General features: G+C 35.0%; 1 long non-coding RNA gene across 1 annotated transcript; it reads left to right on the plus strand.

The window, feature by feature from the left end:
• The first annotated feature begins 6,100 nt into the window (after nt 1-6,100).
• Nucleotides 6,101-20,150, plus strand: LOC129257251 (uncharacterized). Its single transcript, XR_008584143.2, has 4 exons — nt 6,101-6,189; nt 12,928-12,978; nt 15,485-15,514; nt 15,858-20,150. It is a non-coding gene; the product is annotated as an uncharacterized LOC129257251 (long non-coding RNA).
• The last annotated feature ends 5,603 nt before the right edge of the window (nt 20,151-25,753 follow it).

Consider the following 25,753-nt stretch of genomic DNA (forward strand, 5'->3'; position numbering starts at 1 on the left):
GTTCAAAGAAATTATACTGAAACTACCCATCATACATTGAATCTAGCATTGAGTTATGAACAATAATTCCTGTGGAGGCTTTTTCAGTTTTTTTTAACACTAACAACACAAACACAAAACAACAAACAAAAACAAACATAAACACTTGACACACAAACAAGACAACACTAAACATGATTTCACGCGAAACGAACAAGGAAGACATGGCGCATACCATCGCGCCTAGGTCCTTATCCAGGCCTTCAATATTATGCCAAAGAATAGAAACTGAAATCCACTACTTTTTAGGCACTGTAAAAATGTCTGTGTACATTTCGTGCAAAAATTTCGTGCGCAAGGCCACCAGAAATAATCTACATAAAACAACCAGTATGTGAGTGAACGAAGTATGCGTTATTAATACCAGGACTCTGTCATTCTGCATTATCAAAGATTATAAAGATTATTTAGTCAATTGAATGCACAGCCTTGCATATACATAAAAGTCCTTGTTTTTTTTTTTTAACAGCATTTTTAAAAATATCATCCAATAAATAAAACCAACTTTCTGAAACCGTTAGTAGTCAGTAGATGTACTTATTTCTTATTTTCTCGCATACTTACTACTTTTCCATAGACATGCAAATAACATTGGTGAGAACTATACCAGTTTACTTGAGCTACACGTTATTCATGTGCTTTCTTTTATATTACTTTCTTTCATTTGTTTTCTTTCATATTATTACAAAGTACCCCATACTAACAAAAAAAAACAAAAAAAAACAAAAAAAAAAAAAACCCAAAACATTAATAATAATAAAAGAAACTTTAAAGAACAGCCACAATTTTTTCATGTCAAATACATAACTGAAAAACTTAAAATCATTAGATCTTGAAAGGTTTAGCCAACTCTAAAGACCTTAAAAAACATGAAATTAAAAATTTCTTCAAAGGTTAAACCAACTCCTTATTTGACATCTCTATTATTTGGAGATGCATGAAAAAAAAAAAATATATATATAAAAGCAGCAACTAAGTCTTTATCATCCATGCTATGAATAAAAGCCATGACATAAAAACACTCAATTTTCTTTATTCGAGCAGTACAAAAGAAGCAGAAAGGATTTTTTTTAAATGTTAATACTGGGTCTCATAAAAACTAAAGTATTCTTTATGCCCTTTCCATTTTGGCACAAAATCCCCGTACAAGTTCTATTCTAATTTTTTCAAAAATATTTTGTTATCATCCAGGTAAATTGTTATCTTGTACTGGAAAATAGGCCTATTCATTTTGTTTCATGTAATAGACAACAAAAACATTGCATTGCCCATCAGTTCATGTAGGCAAAAATCAAAAACATGTGCTTATCTTTCTTTAGTATGACATGGAAAAAGCAATGTATTAAGAACTTAAAAAATGAAAACTAAGCACTAGAAATGGAATGGATGTAGTCCAAAGTTAAATGAAGGTAATATAAACCGCTTGGGATGATTCTTTTTTTCAGGGAAGTCCGAAAGTAAAAAATATAATGATCTAAAACTTGATGATGATGAGTAAATCTGCAAAGCTAGCCATTCACAGTTTTCCATTCTGAGTGGATTGAGCCCCTTTCTCTGGTTTGTAGATATAACTTGACTCCAATCAGCCTGATTCTAGTCGACTTATTTTCCTCTTTACGGATTCTGTAGGCCTCTTTCTCGAGTAGGTATCGATGCTTTTTCAATTGAGGAGGTAAATCTACGACGAATCTCCATGGGAAATGTTGTGACTGCGTAGGTGACTTGTCTCCTCTTCTTGATGTCCATTGCTGGTAGGCGTTCAAGACCTTGTTTCGATCCATCATCGAGACAAATCTGATGATGACTGGTTCTGGCGATTGTTGGCTGCCGCCTTGAGCACGGCGGGGTAGGCGGTGAGCATTACTGAGGAGTATATCTTGCTGAATACCCATTTCTTTGAAGACCTTTCCCACCACATCGACAATGTTCTCATCAGTTTCTCGTTTTGCCCCATATAGCAACAGATTCATTTTTCTATCGTAGATTTCAAGTGCACTAAGCTTCACATTCAAGTCAGACTCTACTCTTTGTGTTTCCTTTCGCATGCTTGGCAATGATTCATTTTCAATTTTGGTTAGCCTATCAGAAGAGTCAGTAGCAAATTTCTCTAAATCAGCTATTGATTTCTTAATGTCTATGATCTCCTTTCTCAGAGAAGATACATTCAAGTTCATATTATCAATTTTGTCAATAATTGTGTTTGTGACCTTTAGAAATTCAGCATGACTCACCGGTTCGTTTTTTTCCGCCATATTTGATTCTTGCGTATCTCTAGTATGTGAAGTTACGGGGTGGGCAAACGTCGCTTTTTCGGCGGTGTTTTCTGGTGTAATGCTGCCTGTAGATGGGGCGTCTGTGCGTATTTGGGGTGCGGGTGCACGTGGTCGAGTAGTTGAGTCCCTATTTGAGTCACCTTTATCACCTTTTTTTCCTTTTTTACGAAGAAAATATGGGTCACGTCCTGGATTATGCTTTGCAGAGTCACTCATACTAGATTATTTCAAAAGTTTGAAGTATACTACATCCTGAATTTGGGTCCTAGGCGAGATTTTCTAGTCAGAAGACAATGGGTTGCGGCCGTCCTCCATGACGTTGCGCGAGAAAAAAAAGTTTTATGTTACGCGGTTTGCAGGTGTGTTTATAACGGAGGTGTGATCTATCTGGGGACCAATCTCACAGCTCTCCTTACATTGGCAAATCCTAGAAGGGATTTGCCAAAGTTCCATGCGGCGAACATTCCCCAACCACTTGAGGCACCTTTGACTAAAAAGCGAGAATAAGCTGGGGATGCCAGCGTGCACGTACGCTGAAGGGCCTTATATTTTTTCACTCTTTCCTGCCATTTAATGTGCAGGATATGTTCGAGGCAGCTGGCATGGAAGGTGTATAGCCGCTTTGTTGATCGGCGTACGTTTTCCAGGACTTATTTCCGTTAAGGAGCTTGGCCATGGCTGTGACAGATTTTCCTATCCTGGTGCTTTTCTCCTTGTCCAGTGAAAGGTAGCTAGAGACAGATAGTCAATCCAAGGTAGGTGAGGAGTCCACCACAACGAGGCGAGTGCGTGTTGTTGATAGAGATATCTGGAGGACAGTCAGTGTCTTGAGTCGATCAGGATTTCTGTCTTACAGGCTGATGGGAGATCCACACTCCTTACATGCACCGGACAAGCGGCTGTATGACTAGGTCTTGTAAGCCAACTCCCGCTTCTTTATGAAAGGCAGGGGCGACGTTGTTGCCGTACAACATCTCACGAATGAGAACCATCCTGACCATTGTTTTGGCACGTAGCTGGTCGATGTTGAAGAGTTTCCCATCTGCTCTGGTACGGATATGTATGTAGATGCCTTCTTTGCAATCGCCAAATGCATACTGGGGAAGCATGGAGAAGAAGATCGAAACGAGTGGGGCCAGACGCAGCCCAATTGCTTCTCGCCACTGCTCACAGGAACTGAGGGAAGCTACCAGATTTTCCAGCGTTGTAGCAAACTGTGCTCATTGAATGATATGACCATGGATCAGTTTTGGGGAGCCTATCTTCTACAGAAGCCTAGAAATTGCTGACCAAGTCAAAGGCTTTTGTCAGGACGAAAAGTCCAATGATAATTATAAAGGAAGGTAATAAGTTTACAAATTTTCTGAAAAATACGGAGAAATCACTTTTTAATTCAAATAATACTTTGAAGTCCTTTCACTAGAAAAGTATGGCTGGACATATAAGAAATGATGAGAACTCCCGAAATAGGTCATAGCCAAAAGCTTATTGGTTTCATTCTAAGGTGAGCGGTTAATGACGAAACATATCAACCATCTGACCATCTGAGACCTGACTTGACCACTAAAAATGGAGAGATTAAAAGAAATGAATCATTCTTACTGAAATACCCTTACATGAGCTCCTACACATAATAGTAACCCTCTTTAGGACAGCGTGTAAGTTTTTTTGAGAGTCCTTCAAGGTTCAAATAGTCTCGGGAAGTAGTTTTTGTCTCGCCCACCAGAGGTGAAGGCGAGACTTAGGGATCCAAATGTCGTCCGTCCGTCACAAACCTGTAATGACACATAACTCCACAACCGTAAGTTGCTTTTCAACCAAACTTGGATGGTAGATGGACTTGGGGAACCTGCATGTTATGATGCAGTCTGAGGTCACATGGTAAGGTCAAAGGTCATTTTCAGGTCAACGTTAAAGTTTACATGCAAGACTCTCTTATGACACCTAACTCCGCAACCGTAAGTCACTTTTCAACCAAACTTGGATGGTAGATGGACTTGGTGGACCTGCATGTTATGCTGCAGTCAGAGGTCACATGGTAAGGTCAAAGGTCATTTTCAGGTCAACGTTAAAGTTTACATGCAAGACTCTCTTATGACACCTAACTCCGCAACCGTAAGTCGCTTTTCAACCAAACTTGGATGGTAGATGGACTTAGGGGACCTGCATGTTATGCTGCAGTCTGAGGTCACATGGTAAGGTCAAAGGTCATTTCAGGTCAACATTATTGTTTACATACAAGACTCTCTTATGACAAGTGTTATTCCATCCCAGTCATTTCACCGTGAAGTTTCGATATAATTCTCTTGCGTGCCCTCGCAAATCACGATAATTCTGGTTATTTTCATAAGTGGGCGAGACACAAAATTGCTTTTGCCTTGTTTTAATATGGCATTTAGCGGCCATCTTTTTTATCTGAATGATCCTATATTGCAAAATAATTTACTGAAATGGAATCAACATACAAAATAACTCACAAAAAGAGGTATTATTCATGATTCTGGGACAAAGAGTTGAGATAATTTGTCAAAATGGCATCATCTGGCTGTCATCTTGGATTTGACCAGAATATGACATTATATTGCAAAATAGATAGCATAAAGAGATTCTACACACCCCTAAACAGAGGTATTACTCGTCATTCTGGGGCAAGGGGATCAAATGTCAATTTTTCAAGATGGTGTCATCTGGCGGCCATCTTGGATTTGACCTGAAGATGACCTTATATTGCAAAATAGATAGCAGAAAGAGATTCTACACACCCCAAAACCCCTAAACATAGGTATTACTCGTCATTCTGGTGCAAGGGGATCAAAAGTCATTTTTTCAAGATGGCATCTGGCGGCCATCTTGAATTTGACCTGAAGATGACCTTATATTGCAAAAATGATAATAAAAATCGATTCTACACACCCTTAAACCCCTAAAAAGAGTAATTACTCATCATTTTGGGGCAAGGGGTTCAAAAGTTAGGTTTTCAAGATTGCATCTGGCTGCCATTTCGGATTTATGCAAATTAGCAAAATTGCCCAAACAGCAACTTTGGGCAACCAAGCTGAATTTGTTCTAGGACCCCATAGGAACACGAATCAAGAAAAGAACTTCATCGGAAAGAACATTTCTAGGTTGGTGTATTGAGCTTATGGGACTGTCAAATCGACTATTCTTGCAATAAATACTTGTGGAACTGTCTAAGGTTCAACTTAAGATGTGTAGCTCATGAATACATATTTAAGTGATGGTGATCTGAATATGATTTGGTGTCATGAGGTGAAGGTGAAAGGAAACATCGGTCATTTAATCTACATTGAAATATCTCACACTCACTTTGAATGGAAGAACATTTTTTAGCACATTCCAAATGTCGTTCATGTAGGCATATTGCAACTGAGTGATCTAATATATGTTTGGAGGTCATAGGTTCAAAGACAAAAGTTCCAGAAGTCCTGATGTATCTCGAAATATCTTGTTCTTGTGATAACTTAAGAACCATTTGAGGGTTAAACTTTAAAACCTTGCTTATAAATGTACAGCATGTATATTGTAGTGATAATATTCTGATTTTAGGGTCATGAGGTCAAATGTCGCAGATGTCAGTCAGTGTAATACAAAATGACTTGATTTCGTGAATTGCTATAACTGAAGAATTGTTTGAGAGAGATCATCTTCAATTTTTGTTATGAAGTCAACGGTTACAATGGTCATACAACCAATTTATTGTGGCTGATTGACATGTCATTCCTATATATTCTTCATTTCAAAAGTTAACAGTAATGTATATATCTCCTTTTTAAAGGAATCAGAACCAAAGGAGAAGAGACCAAGAGGTAGGCCAAAGGGAAGTGTAAGCAAGTCACCCAAGAAGTCACAAACACAGGTTAGTAAATAGTAATACATTTATGTCTCGTTTGTTGTTCTATATATTTTTTTTTTCATACTGTTTCTCATTCGATACCCCTTTCATACTGCCCTCTTCATTTTTCACCGGCGAACTTCTCTGCCTCGCATTCCTCACTTCACCGGCGAAGAAAAAAAATGTACCTTTTGCACTGACATTTCTTCTCCGGCGAAAGTCAACGGGCGATTGGCCTCATTCATTCCGTGGCACCACGATTATTTATTTCCTTTGATTGTGGAGATCTAACTTGTTAGTAAAGTTGTCAAGATGATGGCTAGATCTAGTAATCAGTGTCAGTATTCCCTTGATTTAGTCAGTGCTCGGCATGTGAAGAACAAACGAAAGAAAATTGTAAACATTATTTCTTACCTACTACAAAAAGGTATAAAAAAATTAATTACAACATATTTTGGAAGTATTATGAGAAAAACAAGCAATATCACTTTGTTTTTATATTTTAGCGCATTTTATACATGTAAAAAGTGCTTTTTAATAAATATTGTTAGTAATAAAAAAAATTATGTTCGAGGGTATCTACTTGGCCATAGCATTCAGCTGAGCTTGCAACTATCGCGCGCGGAATCTCAGTACAGGGGACTTCGGGAGAGAAAAAATTGACCTCTGACGTCATTAAAGAGGAGAAGTTCTCCGGTTTGCTTTCATACTGGCCTTTTCACCGGCGAACTTCACCGGTGAAGTTCTCCTGTGTACCTTTCATACTGGACACTTTCCCCTTCGCTGGCGAACTTCGCCGGTGAAAAGCGCAATATGAAAGGGGTATTTGCTTTGAGCCTTCATTTCATATTACCATGTATTAAAGGTGGGGATAAATCATTATGGTAAGATAGCCTGACCTATGGGGTCAAGCTTAGACTACTTTCTGTTCTCACAACATTTTTGTTAGTTAATAGTACTGGATTCTCTGGCCCTGCAAGAAAAGCATGGTTAACCTTGCCTTGCAGATATAGGGGGCTTAGACCTTGTTCTCATTAAACGTCCTAAAATTAGTTTGTACTGGAAACCAGTATGGAAGATATATAGGCCTATGCTAGCTTTCCCATTTGATTATCGAAAGTGGTTTTTAAAAGCACTTCACGTAAAGCGGTCTTGTTGCTATTGAAACGCAATTGTAGCTAAGACACCATTTTCACTACCTCCTTGAAACTAGTTTAGTGGAAACTAGTCTAACGTGTAGTGAAAACGGTCGAAGTGATCTTCCAAACCGGTTCAGAAAACTACCTCGCGATGTAGTTTTCAAGATTGCTTTGCCTCGTTAAACTAGTTTTAGCGAAAGTGAGGACATAACCATTCTTCGGGAAGCGATCTTCGCACATTCGACAGGTGTAGAATGCCTACGCTGCGGTTTTGAATTTCACGCGAAATGTGTCACCCCACTGAAAGCGTTTCCATAGGAACAAGATCGCTTTACGTGAAGTGATTTTGAAAACCACTTTCGTGTGATCAAGTGGGAAAGCTAGCAAAGCGATCTTCCGAACTGGTTTCCTGAATCGGTTTCCAGTAAACTAGTTTTAGAAAGCGTAATGAGAACAGTCTCTTAAACACTCTACACACATGTTGTGGAGTAGCATGCTCTAAATGTGCGAAGATTGCTTCCTGAAGGTCGATTGTGTCTTCACGGCTAAAACCAGTTTAATGAGGCAAAACGGTCTTGAAAGCTACATTGCGAGGTGGTTTCCGAACTAGTTTGATAGATCGCCTCCAAGACTTTTGAGTGTTCTTATTTCACATTAAACTCGTTTCCAGTAAACTAGTTATAGGTTGGTAATGAGAATGGGGTCTAAGAGCTCTTGAGAACAGAAACGTGTCCAAGCCAAGAGTAGTGTTCCATGCATGTATCAATACTGATATTTTTTTTAGAAAAGCAATTATTTCCTTAGCTGTGGTTAGGTAGAAAGATTGGCACATGTGGATAGGATATAGTAAAATGTGGGGTTATGGATGATGTGGGTTGGTCTGGGGTTATGATTATGAAACCGCCGCGAGAAAATGGTACAAGTGGACAACCTGGCTTGTGGCTAGAATGCAGAAGGTCCTATATTGGTATGAGAACTATGGATGATCAGGAACCTTTATACTCGGATACCCCGGGGGGGGGGGGGGGGAGGGGGCACTTCCATTGACAAGTGGATACCATGCGTGACCAAAAAAAGACACGTAAAAAGGATCTCTTTTTATACGCCCGTATCGGGACGTATTATAGTATCACGCTCGGTGTCCGTCCGTCCGTTAACTTTTCCTTAACTTTAGTTTGACTTAACCTAGGCTCATGTGATTTGGTGTGTATGATACTAGCACGGATCCCAGGAAGCCTATTGATTTTGAGGTCAAAAGGTCAAAGGTTAACGTCACAGTGACATATTTTCATTTTACCCTTCTGCCGTCCTTGTAAACGCGATAACTTCAGTTTTAGTTAACCTAGGCTCATATAATTTGGTGTGTAAGATACTAGCATGGATCCCAAGTAGCCTATTGATTTTGAGGTCCAAAGGTCAAGGTCACAGTGACATGTTTTAATCTTACCCAGCTGCAGTTCTTGTAACGCAATAACTTTAGTTTAACTTATCCTAGGATCATATAATTTGGTGTGTATGATACTAGCATGGATCCCCGGAAGCCTATTGATCCAAAGGTCAAGGTCACAGTGACATATATTCATCTTACCCTTCTGTAGTCCTTGTAAACACAATAACTTCAGTTTAACTTATCTTAGGCTCATATAATTTGGTGTGTATGATACTAGTCTGGATCCCAGGAAGCCTATTGATTTTGAGGTCAAAAGGTCAAAGGTCAAGATCACAGTGACATGTTTTCATCTTTCCCTTCTGAAGTCCTTGTAAACGCGATAACTTTAGTTGAACTTAACCTAGGCTCATATAATTTGGTGTGTATGATACTAGCATAGATCCTAGCAATTCTATTGATTTTGAGATCAGAAGGTAAAAGGTGAAGTCACCATCTTCCACTTTTCTTGCTAGACCTATAGCTCCATTTTCCGCGTTACAGACGGGCGTATTATGTGCTCGCCTTAGCGACACTCTTGTTCAAGATAGGGCATGTTACGTACATAACGTAATAAGGGTATCAAAAACACACAAAAAAAGAAAAAAGGGTATATATTTTGCAAGGTAAACTTCGCGTTTACGGCTCAATTTGCGAGGGTTTAAAGACTAAAATACTTTATAAGGAATGTACTTTTTGCCCCAACACTACGTGTTTGGAGTCCGAATTGAGCAAGGTGTGTGGGGGTGGTACTAATGAAAGTAAAGGTAAAGCCGACTTCCGTGATATAACACTTAAGATATCGTTGTACTTGTTTAGGGGATCAATTCAGGGAGTACTTGTCAATGGTACCATTTTGTTTCCAATACTTTAAGGGTAGGGTTTCACACGCCAATACTTGTGAAGGGGTGCATTTTCAGAACATGGAAAATACTTGTTTAGGGTGCTTTTCGAAACCCCATGGTCACGCATGGTATCCACCCGTCAATGGAAGTGACCGCCCCGGGTCGGATACTGCATTGCACATTCACATAGGCATAGGGCTTTCAATTATCAATGAGTCTGTATCTAAGGAAAAAAGAAGCTTGAAAAAAATAATTACAGTAGAATGTTATTTATCAACAAATAGCATTATTTTTTAAAACCATTAAGATACTATATACTTTCATTTCTTATGTTGGGATCATGTATCCTTTCATGATCAAATTGTAAAACATGTTCCAGGGTATTGGAGGAGTAAAAGAAAACCAGTTTCAAGGTTGTCTTTTTATTGAAAAAATGCATGATTCATCTGTTTGGTATGTCAAGCAAAGATGAGCTCAGCAGTGTTTATTTTCCTTCATCAGTCTAGATCTAAGGGACTGTCCAGAATGCAAATAAATATATTTCTTCTGTGGGAAAGAGAAGGAGGTAGAATGAAAATGAAACATGCATGTGGAGTTAAATGACCCCCATCAATAGATATTCAACAGATTCAGAAATTCAATAGAACTCCTTGTCTGAATAGACTACCTTTGTCACTGTGTCTTAGGGGCAATTTGCATGCTTAGAAAGAATGGTAGTCAAAGGAGCTAAAAAAAAGTGAAAGAGAATTACAATAACCTGTATTGAATGAAGATGAAAAGTAAAGTAGTGAAAGAATGTGATGTGTATGCAATAATGTATGTTACATGTGTATCAGACTAAATGCTGTTTGACAGGTTGAATAAGAAAATCAAATTTTTCAATATCATTCACTGAATTGCAGCAATGTGAAAATTTGGTATACGACATTGTAATTCTGAATCATTTCTATATCATATGACATTTTGCAAAACAACTTTATCACAGACCAGTTCACATACATGTCCCGGGGGGGGGGGGGGGGCACTTACATTGACGAGTGGATACCATGGGCGATCAAAAAAACACGTAAAAAGGATGTCTTTTTCAAGATAGGGCATGTTAAGTACGTAACGTAATAAGGGTGTCAAAAACACTAAAATAATGTAAAAAGGGTATCTATTTCGCTAGGAAAGCTACGTGTTTAGGGTCAGAGTTGCGAGGGTATAAAAAGAAAACAAATGTTTTATAAAGGATTTACTTTTTGCCCCAACAGTCAACACTACGTGTTTAAAGTCCGATTTGCGCGAGGTGGTGCCGTACTAAGCCTAATAATGATGTAGGTAAAGGTAAAACCGACGTCCTTGACATAATAATTAATAAAATATATCGCTGTACTTGTTTAGGGGTTCAATTCAGGAAATAGTTTCCAAGGGTATCGTTTTGTTTCCACTACTTGTTAAGGGTAGGGTTTCACACGCCAATACTTGTTATGGGGTGCATTTTCAGAATATGGAAAATACTTGTTTATACCTTGGTCACATTTGCTCTACGGCGGCCGTACAGCGAGTTGAAAACAGCCGTTATAACATTTTTTGTACCAGCTGCATATACATGTAGGTGGTTTGAATTGAAATTAATAAAACGGCTGTTTTTGACTCGCCGTACGGCCGCCGTAGAGCAAATGTGACCATGGTATAAGGGTGCTTTTCGAGACCCCATGGTCGCGCATGGTATCCACTCGTCAATGGAAGTGGCCCTCCGGGATACATGTACATGTGTCTACTCTTAATGTACGTTTTGTTAGGATTTAGCATGTAGCAAGCTCAAGCTCCTGTGTATTTGATGATCAACATTATACTGTTCTGTATTAACTTAAAAAGAACCCCATACATGTTTGTCTGTGGGGGTGAACTTCACCCCTCAGCCCCTCCCACTTTTTGTTTAACTTGTCATTTTTTAAGGAAAAAAGTTCAAACATGAGTGGTAATAACTATTTGTATGTTAGTGTAAGTGATTGCCAGAGGCATGGGTCTTCCATCCATCTTTACCAATTTCTTTCTTGCAATCATAAAATAACTTTTTGATTTTTAACTTCAAACGTGACCCATGTATTCATATTGGAGGAACGAGAATCTGAATAGAATTGGATGTCACTAGGTTAATGGTCACACATATCATGTATGTTAGAAATGAATTGATATAAAGATATTAATAGACTTTCCAAAACATTTGAAGAGCAGCTTCCTGATTTATAAAATGTAGCCTCCATACGTTGATATAAACTTATAATGACCAGCTACACTTCCATTTCACCTACATAGAGTCTATGGAGAAATATGTGAAATATGCATGCTTGAATCCATGCGTGGGAATAAAATACCAGCACTTGTAAAGGTATTACAGATTTGACCACTCTCCAGTCGTGGTCCAAACAAGGAGGTCTACATGTACATGAGGTGATATCTGAACTGACCCATGGAGCTAATAGCTCTATGACTGACCTGACAAATTGTACACTTATCCTCCCTAGATGGTGAACTGCATCGGGTTCGGGTGACTTTCTAGTACAAAGAATGTTATCCCTCTTGCTGTGTTCCTTCCATTCCTAGTTTTCCCATTTTACCTATTCCTTTACTGTTTCATTTCAAATTGACTTAAAATGCCTTTTGAGAGATTAGTCCAAAGTTTGTTTTTTCTTCACTTCCTATCAGCAAAAGAAATGACATATTTCAAGGGATAATCCTGCCTGAAAACCAGTAAATCATGTAGGTAAAAAATTGTAAAAAAAATAAATGACAAATGAAAACAAAGTTACTGAATATACAAGGTATTAATCTGGGTGCTTATCGCAGATATACATTTAGAGTTACATTGTAGCTTGAAATGTCTTTTCTTGTTTTCTTATATTGAATCTCTATCATTACATTCTTTTATATAAAATACATGAACTATTAAAAGCATGACATGTACATGTACTTGCGGCAAAACCTATATTAGGAGAGAGTCATGTAGACTCCCGTTTTCATGTTCTTCAAACAGAAGCAGCAATTTAAAAAATTGTAGTTTTTTTTCCTCAATTTTATTATTTTTAAAGTTAACTAAATTTTATCTCGTTTTCAATTCATATTATTTTCAGTCTGTAGTTTACCATTGATAAGCTTGATCGTGCATTTTATATATAGGCCTATTACAAAGTGCAGTCTCCAATGTATGGCATTATTTTCATCAGTCAGACTAAACTGAATTGAGAATGTCCATTTATTATGGCAACATAAACTCAGCTATCTCAGTGTGTTGCCAAAGAATATAAGAAATCATCTTCAAAGTAGTAATCTATATTCTGTTTTTTTTCTTTCAATTTGATGGTTATAGAAAGATACCAGTGGTGCCAAACGAGGACGGGGAAGACCTAGGAAACGACCAGTAAGTACAATTATATCCAGATTAAAAAAATTCATGTTAGCCAGAGCAGAAGGGGGGGGGGGGTGGGCTTCTTTAAGAGGCCTTTGTGTATCTGGAAGAAAAAAATTACTAAAATTTTGTCCATTTAAGTTGCTCCTTTGGTTCATGATACTAAACTTTAATGTTTCTTTAAAAACAAAAGAATATAAAACTTTTTTCGTTTAGAGTGTCCCCTTCATGGCCTTGGATTATCGCTTTTATGTTTATTCAGAGGACAAATAAAAAAAGTTAAAATGTTTCATAATATATTTCAATGTCACAAAATCAACACTGGTGCTATATGGAATTGTGTAATGCAGGAGAGATTGCCAGTGGCATTCATTCCACTTCTACTCAGGCCTAAATTTGTTTACATGTTTGAAAAAAAGTATGTAATTCTAGTAATTTTTAACATTTTATAAATTTTTCAAATTTATTTCTATTATTGAGGCCAATTATTATTTTAATTTTTATTACTTTGTTTTCTTATTTAGTTATTTGTTTGATCAATTGATTTTCTTTATTTTTGTTTATTTGTTCATATTTTTAAATTTATTTTTAATTTATTTATTTATTCTTTATTTATCTATTCATTTTTTTTTTTTTTTTTTTTGGGGGGGTTGTTGTTGATTGTTTAGACTTACCCACCAGGCTGGAAAGGTATGATGAACAACAATCTTGTTTACTTTTATTAACTTCTCATTCTCAGCTTGAATATCTCTGTAATATACAGTATGATATTCATGAAATCTGAAAATGATAATCTTGTATTATATTGTTGAAAAAAAATTATTATTAGTATTATTGAAAACCTAATTCTTGTGCTGTGCGCATTGCACCTGCTTCCTCCAAATGTAAATAAAACCCATGAACTGTGCAGTATTATAGAGATCGAGGGTCCTGCTCTGATCATAGCAGCGACCAGACCAAGGGTCCTGTAGTGCTTGCACCCAGTTACTGTAGGCTGTGTATGGAAGAGTAAAACCAAAATGGAAGCCTGATAAAAAGCAGCATATTAAATCTCTCAGTATGGTTGTCCTTTGTATGAACCCTGAGTGTCAAGTCAAGGTAATGTCATTGCCCTGGCTATCCCATACCACATGCCTATTAATGAAAAGAGGAAAACCCTACATCCTCTAGTCTGCTGCCAGCCAGTCCTACTTTTTTATTAAAAAATTGTACTATATCATTTCAAGTCCATGTTCAGATACAGTATTTGCGGTTTTGTTGAGATGAACATGTTGTAATTTTCCTCAGTTTTCTTTAGAATAGGAAACAAAATCATGTTTTTTTCAACCTTAGAGGTTGTGTTATTTGCTGGTAAAAAGGAAAATCTCCCATAAATTTGATCATTTATGATGAATTCAGGCTGTTGAAAGGCTAACTTAAACTTGGAAGGAATGTGATTTATATTCCTTTGGGTGATTGAATCATTATAATGTCTCAAACTATAGACTGTTTTGAATATTTCTCTCTTTTTTGAAGAGTTCTTTTCATGTAGTCTTGTCATTTGGATATTATCATAATTTCTGTATATACATAAATTGTTTGACTCTTGTTTAAAGAGAAAATGTGACAACAAATATGTTTGCTCTAGTTCATCAGGTTATATTTTTTCAGTCAAACCAATCTGAAAGTTTACTTACCATTATGATTTACCACTTGTCTGTCAAAGTGAATTGAATATACTTGTTTTTATAAGTATTGTTTAATTGTTGATGAAGTAGTCCAATCATATAATGAAATATTCAGTAACTTGCAAAAATAAAGTTCTATGATCTTTGCAATCTGTGGTTTTATTTATGACTAAATTCCATTGTATTTTTATTCAGTGATTTTTTGTATGAGGATGGCATGGAAACTGAAGTATTTTGTTTAAAATTAACCAACATTTCACTTATTCCTCAAAGTTATTTCAATCAATTGAATACCGTAGTGGTAATAAAATTTCTAATGACTTTCCACTTTATTTGACAACAAATAAGAAAACATGTGAAATCCATTTATTCCATCAGTAATAATGCGCTTGACCTCTTTTGTAGGCCTTCAGGATGTGTTCAAGTCATTACACATATTATGGATTATGAAAGATGTTGAATATCAGTGTTTGCATACATTGAGAGTGCCATTATGAAAAAGATGCACTTCTGGATTTGGTTTTATGTAAATCTGGAGGAACTGCTTGCACATGACCTCACAAAATCAAAGCTTTGAAAAATCCACAAAACCAATATCATCTATAAAATCATGTTGTATCACAAAAAGAATTCACAGAATACATCATACAATAAAATAATTAATATAACAAAATGGGGAAGGGTTGAAATTGTAGGGTAAAGAATAATCCTTTGACTTTTACTTGATTCACACCAAAGTGTGTTATCTACTGCAGATGTAGAAGTATTATTGATTTTTCATAGCCTTAAGATGATAACATCCATGCAAGTCTTTGAATTAAATTATTGATGTTTTTGTTTTCATGTTACAGGTGGAGGAAGTAGTTGAGGAGGCAGAGGAGGTAAATATTTTAGATGATCCTGATGTCCCTAATCCTATTTCATGCAAATTTATTAATTCTGACCACATTGAAGTGATAATTGTGCATATCAATAACTTTGGAAAGAGAAGACTGTGAATCCTTCCGAAAGACTGTAGTATCATGTTGGCACGATATCTAGAATTTAGGTAGTGTTAAATGTTAACTTCAGAGCCAATTATTCTAATGAGGTAATTAGACACTTTATTAAATAATTAATTCGTTCGTTCATTCATTCATTTGTTTATTTATTTGCGATCATTTTCTTTAATCCTTTGTGTGATTGTGATAACAGTCTAGTAATTATTATTTTTTGTATTATTAGGAAGCTGGAGCTGAGGATGATGAGTAAGATGGACCATACATCAGATTAGAGGAGAAAACAGTGGTCTCTAAAGTTCATCTTCATTCTCCTAAAGGATCATTGGAGTCAAAGTATGAGAGCCTTCTAACCCTAGGAATAAAATGTTATTCCCAACAATCATAAAAATTCAGTGTATTGTAAATTGAAATGGAAAAGATATTTTCTTTATTAAAAAAAAAGAGAAGAAAAATATGGGGTCATCGTCATCCACTAGATGCAATACATGATCTTCAACATGCATGATTATTACATGTTTTAAACTTGTCCTACTTACATGTAAGTATTGGATTGGGTACCCGTTATGCAAAGCATTGCTAGGTGTACCAGACCTTTCAATGCGAATTGATTTATACTGTTGAGTTTTTGAAATTATATTACATTAAATTCTAACAAAACATGCTTTTGTATGTGTTTAATGGGAAATTTTGATCTTGGAATATATCAATTTTATTCAATTTATCAAAGTGATGGTGAAAGGCTTTTTATATCAGTATTCTAGTGATCAGAAGACAGGAGAATTTTAAGAAAATGAGGGAAAATATTCTCTCCCATAAGACCATTGATTTAAAAATGTAAATAATCATGTACATGTATTCGTCATTTCAATTGTGTTTTTGTAAATTACGTGTTTTTCTTGTGACAGACATTCAGTTAACAACTTATATTTTTGTTTGATAGCTAGTGTTTTTATATATATTCATCACAATGAAATAAAATATGTTGACCAGATAAAAATAATAGTCTAAGTAATGCTTACATAAATTGTCTTTAATTTTTTTTCTTCAAAATACCATTTCTTTCTATCATGTTGTATTCTGCCCAGTATAATAATATTATGCTTAATACTAGTGAGGGTGTGTTTGCATTATCATTTGAAATAAATTTGGAAACATTGCAATGCTAAATTATTGATTGACAATAACAACAAATGATTTATAACCATGCATTATCACAGCAGGTTTTTTGGTTGCCATGGCAATGCCACTATCAAAACCTTAGCAGTAAAAGACAGATGATCGGACAAGGGAAATTTGTAATACCTATCATGAATTCATCATGCAAAAATACAATCACTTTCCTCATATTCAAAGGAAGATTTAGTATTTAAATTACGTCTGCGAGTCTGTTGCTTACATCATTGCTTTGAAATCTGGATTGAAATCTTGATAAAAGAAGGATACCATGGTACTGTATCAATAAAGAATACCTGTATATCTGATGTGAAATTCTCTAGTATTTGAGTTATCTTATTCACCTAGGTCAAAATCAAATAATACTTGTTTGTTTGTATAGTAAAACTTTTGTTTATGCAGTCAAATTCATTTTTCAATTAATTTGCTTTGTTTGATCTGCACTATTGTCCTCTTGAATTCAAAATGTTGTAATTTTGATGTTGAAGATTCTATGCATAAATCTGAGAAAAAATATGTAGTAATGGAGCTTTTCCATTGTTTTTCTCTACCCCAGAAATCTGGTAGCAAGGTTAATATGAACAGATTACAAACTGATATTACTAATCTTGATCTATAATTGTTTGAAAAAGAAAACTTATGGAATAAATTCAAACATGATTTGACTCATTTAAATCTCTTACAGGCAATGATATATCCATAAATGATCAGACACCCTTTCATCAATTTTGAATTGAATCATATTGGTTGTGGTACTCTTTGATATTTTGTGGTGGTGTTCACAAATAATTTGGTCTTGTTCAGTTTCTGTTGTTATATTCAAAGCAAATGTAATGTGAACATGTCTACCTCACTTAAATAGGGGTGCTCTTGGCATACCTCATGCTTAAGAGAAAGAAATGCAATAGTTCATAAGGATTTATTTTGATGAATAATGAGACAATTGAGCCAATCAAAATTAAAAGATGAATTACGAATCAGTGAATGTTTATTTTGAAGTTCCTTGGAATTGTGTAGTGCAAACGTATTTGTGTAAAGCAAAAGCCATTAATCACAACTCAGTATGAATGTTGAAATGATGATCATCTACCAAGTTAAGAGTTACATGTGAAATATGATGTTGAACAGTTATGCTGCAGTGTCACTAAACTTGAACCAGTTGTGTGTATTGCTAATACTATAGTCAAAGAAAAGCGTGCTGTGGAAGTAGGATCTTGTTTTGTCTGTCTCCTTCAAAATCATTTCAATATTGCACCGATGTCATGGGTTTTTGTAATCAACATTTTTGTATATGATTGAAGCAGTGCAAAATATTCATTGCCAAATTGAATTATTTTGAAGTACCGAGATTACAAATGGCTGTATGGTCTCACATATATCCCTCTGTCAGTAGACATTTGGTATAAGCATGAGATCTTTGATCTCTGTCTTTAATCAAATCAATGTTATTAATGTGTTTTTAGGGATTTTGAATGTTGTTATGTGGGTCATTTTTCCAATTCTTCTATTGTGATTTTATTCAGATTTGTTCATCACCTCCATATGGTGTATTCAAATGATGCCCACACTTAGTTCGTAGATTGTTCAATGAACAAATGAAAACTTGCATCTTTTGATTTATGCAATGACTCTTACATTTCCTGGTATTTGATAAAATAGAAAAAAAAACTCCCACAATTCATGATTTAACAAAAATGCAAGCGCGAGGGCTTGATTTGATATGCTGATCTTATAGGTGAATGTTGATAATTTGTTTCAAAGGAGTATTCTTTTCTTGTTTAAAAGCTGCTGTATGCTCTCTTTGTGTGTTGTATTTCTTAGAGTGCATTTATCATACAAACTCAGAAGTGTTATTTATGATACACCCATTGGTATTGTGAGGGGATTGCTGCAAGCACTTTATACCAGTGTTTAACTCATGGTGTTAAACAACTTTTCAACACTAATTTAGTGTCAAATTCAAACTCTATGGCCCATATTCTGAACTCGGGTTTAAATTAAACCCTGGTTTAAAGTTGTGGTTTAACTATGGAGAGCCAATTGGAGCACAAATCCCTAACAGTACACATTCAATTTATTAACTCATATGACATCCAAATTGTTCATAATTGTCTGGGAATGATTACTGAAGTATTTTCTTCATTAAGAAAGCAAAAGGAATCAAAATAGTCAACATAAGAAATATACAATATAAACAGAATTTTCGAATTTTTGGCTCTCCATAATTTTAGCGCAGAGTTAGACCGTGGTCTAAGTTATACCCGACTTCAAAATATGGGCCAAAGGGTTTGTTTTCAACACTTGAGGGTACAATCCTCTCACAACATCATATCGATGTTTTTAGCGTTGTCTCCTTGTATCTGCTTGTCATCTAATGTGATAAATTTGTAAACCAAGAAGTATTATTAATGCAAATGAATCTAATTTATAATAACTGTCATGAATTGCCCTAAATTCAATGAAATGAATGTTTAATTTCTGATTGAAAAATCGTGTTACTTAGCTGTACAGTTGGTTGTGTATTCAAAGCTTTTGTGTGTTGGGTCAACTTCTTTTCATAGGCCTGATTGCACAAATGAGGTTTAAACCCCTCCCGGTTTTGGTTTTATATTCTAAGCATGTCTCACATACTGAATCTATTAAAGCTTCATTTGTAATTGTTTGGTTTAGGTGTGCATATGAGTAATATGTGCTCATTTTGCTTATTTTTACTCGACTTCAAAACATTTGATGGGAATATAAGTCCTTTTGGTTTAATCCACTTTTGAGTATTCTGGCCTCAGTGTTTACTACCTGTATATCTGTTATTTACTAGGATATTTGAAAGCACTCATCATTTCGTCCATAAAAATGTCAACCATTGAAAAAAAAATTTATGATTAAAAAAAAGACCAAGGGTATATGAATTTAACCTGACCATTTAACCTGACCATTTTCGCCATTGATGTGGGAAGTGTACCTGTATTTAAATGTAATTAAAGAACAGAAATTACCAAAAGTCTTTAATTCTGCTCTTACAATCGCCACATACAAATTCTTTCATATCGTGCTTAAAATCTGAAAGGTATATTTTGGCCTAAAAACAATATGAGGATGTGCATGTAGGTTTGCATGTATAATTGAGTGATTGTTTATCTTAGTTTGAATGGTCCAATTATGACATGAAATGTAATTTGTAGTGTGATGTTTCAATGTAGGGATAGTAATTTTTCTTTCTGAACATTTGATGTATTTTCTGTGTACTATAGTGCTTGTGAACAGCTTTTTTTTTTACATTTAAAAATGTTTTGTGACAATGCCAATTTTACATGTTTTTTAAAAATAAATGTGTACTGTTTCAGTAGAGTTGTTATTATCTTTGTATTCATTATTGGTAGTAAATTTTACCTTAAATTTATCAAGTCACTTCTCATCGTTTGATAAAACTCCACAACGAACCAGTTCACAAATGTATGTATACTACAGTATGCATGTCTTTTACAGAGTGATACAGTTGTATGGTAGTCTCATTAGAAGCTTTGTCTAGAAAAGTGCACAGGTGAATGTAGTGTGCTGGAGTTATCCTCATATCAAACAGTAAGACCCAATTCAATGTAATATGAAAATGGTTCAAGAACAATGTTTATTTAGATTTCATGCATACCTTTGAAAATGGTTCTTAATTCAGCCTCATTTATTATTGGAACCTGAATATCCAGAATTATGTGCTGAAATAAGTACAATAGATGCATGAAATATGAATGAATTAAGTTTTGAACTGATATCATATCCACCTTTGTGAAATAGGGCCATTGATTTTTGTCTCGCCTGCATAGCAGAACGAGAATAAAGAGACGCTTTTCTGACGGCGGCAGCATCAACAACATTGAAATCTTAACCTAAGGTTAAGTTTTGAAATGTCATCATAACTTAGAAAGTATATGGACTAGTTCATGAAACTTGGACATAAGGGTAATTTTTATGAACATCCTGCCCGAGTTTCAGGTCACATGACCAAGGTCAAAGGTCATTTAATGTCAATGAACTTTGGCCATTTTGGGGGTATTTGTTGAATTACCGTAACTGAAAATTTATGAATCTAGTTCATAAAACTTGGACATAAGAGTGATCAAGTATCATTGAACATCCCATGCGAGTTTCAGGTCACCTGACCAAGGTTAAAGGTCATTTAAGGTCTATGAACTTTGGCCATGTTGGGGGTAATTGATATAGTTCATGAAATGTGGACATAGGGGTAATCAAATACCACTGATCATCTTGCACAAGTCTCAGGTCACATGATCAAGGTCAAATGTCATTTAGGGTCAATGAATGTAGTATTATATTATTGTTAGAATGGTGTTTTTGTGAAAAAAAGTGGCAATGTATGCATCCTCTATAGTGCTAATTAAAAAAAAACTAGCACATAATGATGTGTGGCTCATCCGCCATCTCGCAACAAAATTTAACACAATTCTTAATTTCAGTCCAGTTGACATTTAGTGAATTATATTGGTCACATAAATTGAGGAAACATAATTGAAAATGATGAAGAAATGACAGAGAAGCATTTTTTGTGATTTATGAATAAATTTTGTATTAATTAGCATAAACAATTTTCGAGTCAAAATTTCTAAATTCTTTGTAGAACCTTGGTGAACCTCTTGATGCTCTCAGATGGAAGAAAAAAAATCAAAATCAGCCAACAAATAAGCATTTTTTTGTGAGTTTGGAAAAATGTGCATAAATTAGCATATTTAATGAGTTTTAAAATTCTATGTAGAAATTTAGTATCCCAACCAAGAGCTATCATATTAAGCAAACAAAATTGAAATTGATCAACAAATGAAGGAGAAAAAGTATCGATTTGTGATTTATGAATAAATTTTAATAAAATTTTAAAATTCTATTTAAAAGTTTGGTGACCCTCATGTAGCTCTACCAGATGGAAGAAAAAATCATAATCAGTCAACAAATAAAGAGAGGCATTTTGTGAGATTTATCAACAAATTTTGCAGAAGTAGCATAAATAATTTTCCACTCAAAATGTATAAATTCTGTGTAGAAGTTTGGTGAACCTCATAAAGCTCTGGCAGATAAGAGAAAAAAAATCAATATCGGTCTACAAATGAAGCATTTCATATGAATTTTTTAAAATACGCATAAATTGATTTTGCATAAATTAGCATGAACATTTTTCAAGTCAAAATTTTCGAATTCTGTGCAGGAGTTTGGTGAACCTCATAAAGCTCTACCAGAGGGAAGCAAAAAAGTCAAAAATCGGTCAACAAATGAAGAAGCATTTTGTATGAATTAAAAAATAAAAAAACACATAAATTAATTTCGCATAAATTAGCATGAATATTTTTCTAGTCAAAATTTCAAAATTCTGAGAAGATTGGTGAACCTCATAAAGCTCTACCAGATGGAAGCAAAAAAAAAAATCAAAATTGGTCAACAAATAAAGAAGCACTTTTTGTGAATTTTGAAAAATGTGCATTAATTAGCATATTTAATAACATTCAAAAGTCTGTGTAGAAGTTTTGAATCCCCCACCTAATGTTATCTTATAAAGCAAACAGAATTGAAATTGGACTTGAAATGACAAAGAAGAAGCATTTTGAAATTGTGGACAGACGACTGACGCCACGGCATGAGCTCATCTGGCCCTTCGGGTCGGATGAGCTAAAAATCACTTAAATTACTTGTAAATGAAATTCTATGATCTATCAAAACACCTCCCCAGAATCATGTATTCTTTATTGGCAGCCATTTTAGAAAAAAATTGAGGGTTTTGTCTTGCTTGAAATGAAGAAAATCATTAAGACCTGTTCTTTTATGGGGCTGACAAGGATTTAATGGAAAAGTCCACCCCCCCCCCCCCCGATTATTTGAATAGATAAAATCAAACAAGCACAACAATGAAAATATCATCAAAATCAGATCTAAAATATGAAAGTTCTGACATTCATAGTTTTGCTTATTTTTCCCATAACAGTTATATGCACAACTGGGTGATATACAAATGAGAGTTGATGATGTCCTCACTATTTCTTTTGTTTTTTATTGTATGAATTATACAATATTTAATTTTTCTACAGGTAATGACCAACTTGAATGAACCACATAATGTTAAAACAATGGTAATGGACATGTTCAGGGAGGGATAAACATTTTCTTCACCTGACAATGAGGAAGAAATACAAATATTTCATATACCAGTAATTAAAAACAAAAGAAATAGTGGGTGACGTCATCAGTCCCTTCATTTGCATACCGACCAGGATGTGCATATATTAACTGTTTTGTGAAATTAAGCAAATCTTTAAAATGTCATAACTTTTGAATTTTACATCTGATTTTGATGAAATTTTCGGTGTCACGTTTGTTGGATTTGTTTTACTTCTATTCAAGTCAACCTTTTGTTGGGGTGGACTTGTCCCTTTATAAGGAAAACAGGGATATTCCATGAACTGAGGTGATCAAATGTGCAATGATCGAGGGTTCCTTCTTTCAAGGGAATTAAATATTTCACTTTCCTGTCAGAAATACATGTATACACAAATTTACCAAACACACAAGTTTGTGTTCAATACCAAAAGAAATGGGTGAAAATTATACATCATGATAAATGTTTTAAAATCTACATGGGATTAAGTTACACAAAAACGCAAGATCATGTACAACTTTTCAATAAATAATTTGACATCTTACAGAGAGATTTTTTTTCAGACGTAATGCATTTATTGTTGCCATACATTGAAGTACAGGATATAGGTATTTAGTATTCCACATAGTGATCAAAATTAATTCATATTAAAAAAATGTTTTATAATATGACATACACCAACAAAAACTCTTTACTTTCACCTTTCTGTACACCTAACAGCTGAAGCAATAAGAAGAGCTATGTAACATACAGTGGATATCAACCGGAATAACGGACATAGAAAAGTCTGTCATTATGTCAAAGTAACATGCCCCAGTCCTCTGAAAAGCATATGCTCTTTATTAATATTAACTTGAGATATCGGCAATCGATCACGCTGAAAATACGCACGCAGGTTGTCTGGGACATAATCTACAAAACTGTAAAGTAATTTATTTCACGCAAGTTGCTTTTTATCAATTATGCTAATTTATATGGAATTATACCTTTTCCTCTAATGCCCTAAATAAAGCTCCAAATGTTCTAGTTTTTGGTGGAGAAACTCTTTGTTGCATAATTTCAGAACCGTGTACCCTGGCATTGTAAATTTGGTCAAAAAAAATGCGCAAGACTTGCAAGTAAAAGTTAGCAAGTGGCACGATAAAAAAATTTGTGCGGCAAAAATATTGCGAGCAATGTTGAGGGGGGGGGGCCTCTGAGGCCCCTTCCCCCCCCCCCCCCGCTAGAAAGTGTTCAATGTAGATGATGCCACCTAGCTGTAGTCATGCTCTGCCATGCAGGTGAGACAAAAATAGTTGAATTGTAGATCCTTCCCCTTGATAATTGTAATTTTGATACCCTTTTCAGTGTATACCTGTACATCACCTGTCCATGGAGACTCTTTTTACATAATTTTGTAAAGGAGCATAGTGGACATGCCCACTCCTTTTTTCCATATGAAGGAAAGCAAAATTGGTAAAATGGGAGAATCACGAATGACTAATTCACTCTATTTTTTTATTTCCTTTCATTTTAATTAGATGGTCAAGGGCAAGGCACTATGGCATGTACTAGGGATGCTTTTCAATTGAGGAATGGTGCATTTTTCTTTGTTATATGTAGACAAAAATAAACCCTGTTGCAAAAACGCATGAATGACAGTCATCAACAAATCTAAAAGAGAACAAATTACAAAAAAAAAAACTACATAAAAGAGTGTATAAACAAGTACATATACATTTCTGGTAAACTTTTTGGCTTCACAAGTTACAAGGCAAGAATATAATGTGGAATGCACATGTGAACAAGTACTGAACACTGACAGCAGAGATCTTGGCAGGAGATTCATACATAAACAAGGATCATTGTCAATTCATTCACACAAAAGAGAAGAAACATACAAAAAGCAAATTTACTTGGCAGATAGATGCTTTAAATGATGATAACTCGACAGAATCTAACTTCACATTTTTGTAATCAGGGTAATGATATGATTCAGACATTATACTTTTCATACAAGCGTCATGGAGTTGTATATGTAATTTTGCTGAACTGTATGTCACGCCATAATGATTTCATACAAAGGCAGTATAAGAAAATGAGAGAGATCATAAGTACAAATCAAATGAATGACGAATCATTAAGCTTTCTTGCATTACGGGGCCTTGGATGGTGTTTTATAAAGCTGTACATAAACTATGCATGACTAGTAGTAACTTGATCTTGGTTGCTACATCATATTCTCTAGCATTTTGTTATTCCATCTCCATACTATATATATATATATATATGATCTTTATTAACTTCCTGTTGTCAACAAGCACATGTATGCAAAGTTGATTATTTGTCCAAATATAAACGGTTATAACAAAATCACTGAAACATGAAAATTCAGGTATCTCATTGAGCAAAAGAACGGGTTACAAGTCACAGATAAAGTCATACCTAACTCATATTTATGAAACACCAGTTGGGGTTGAAACCTATATGATTTGGCTAGGATTGTGAGCACCGTGGATCCTGGATGGAACAATCCTCAAGGAATGGAGAATGTGCATATATTTACAACCCTCAATCTAATGTCCATTTGGATGTATGAAGTAGAACAGAATAGGACATGGTATAACTCAATATCATTCAAGGAAATGTAAAATACACTTAAAAGTGTTTTTTTTTTGCACAAAGCTAACATATATTTTTAGACAAGAATATTGTTAAATAATTATATATATGTATAATTTACTTTGTATATATATATGATTAATTTATTCACATGTATCCAGTGATATCCCAAAGCACCAGTTAGAAAAAAAACAATT

This window comes from Lytechinus pictus, chromosome 3 (genome assembly GCF_037042905.1).
Source record: "Lytechinus pictus isolate F3 Inbred chromosome 3, Lp3.0, whole genome shotgun sequence".
NCBI lineage: Eukaryota > Metazoa > Echinodermata > Echinoidea > Temnopleuroida > Toxopneustidae > Lytechinus > Lytechinus pictus.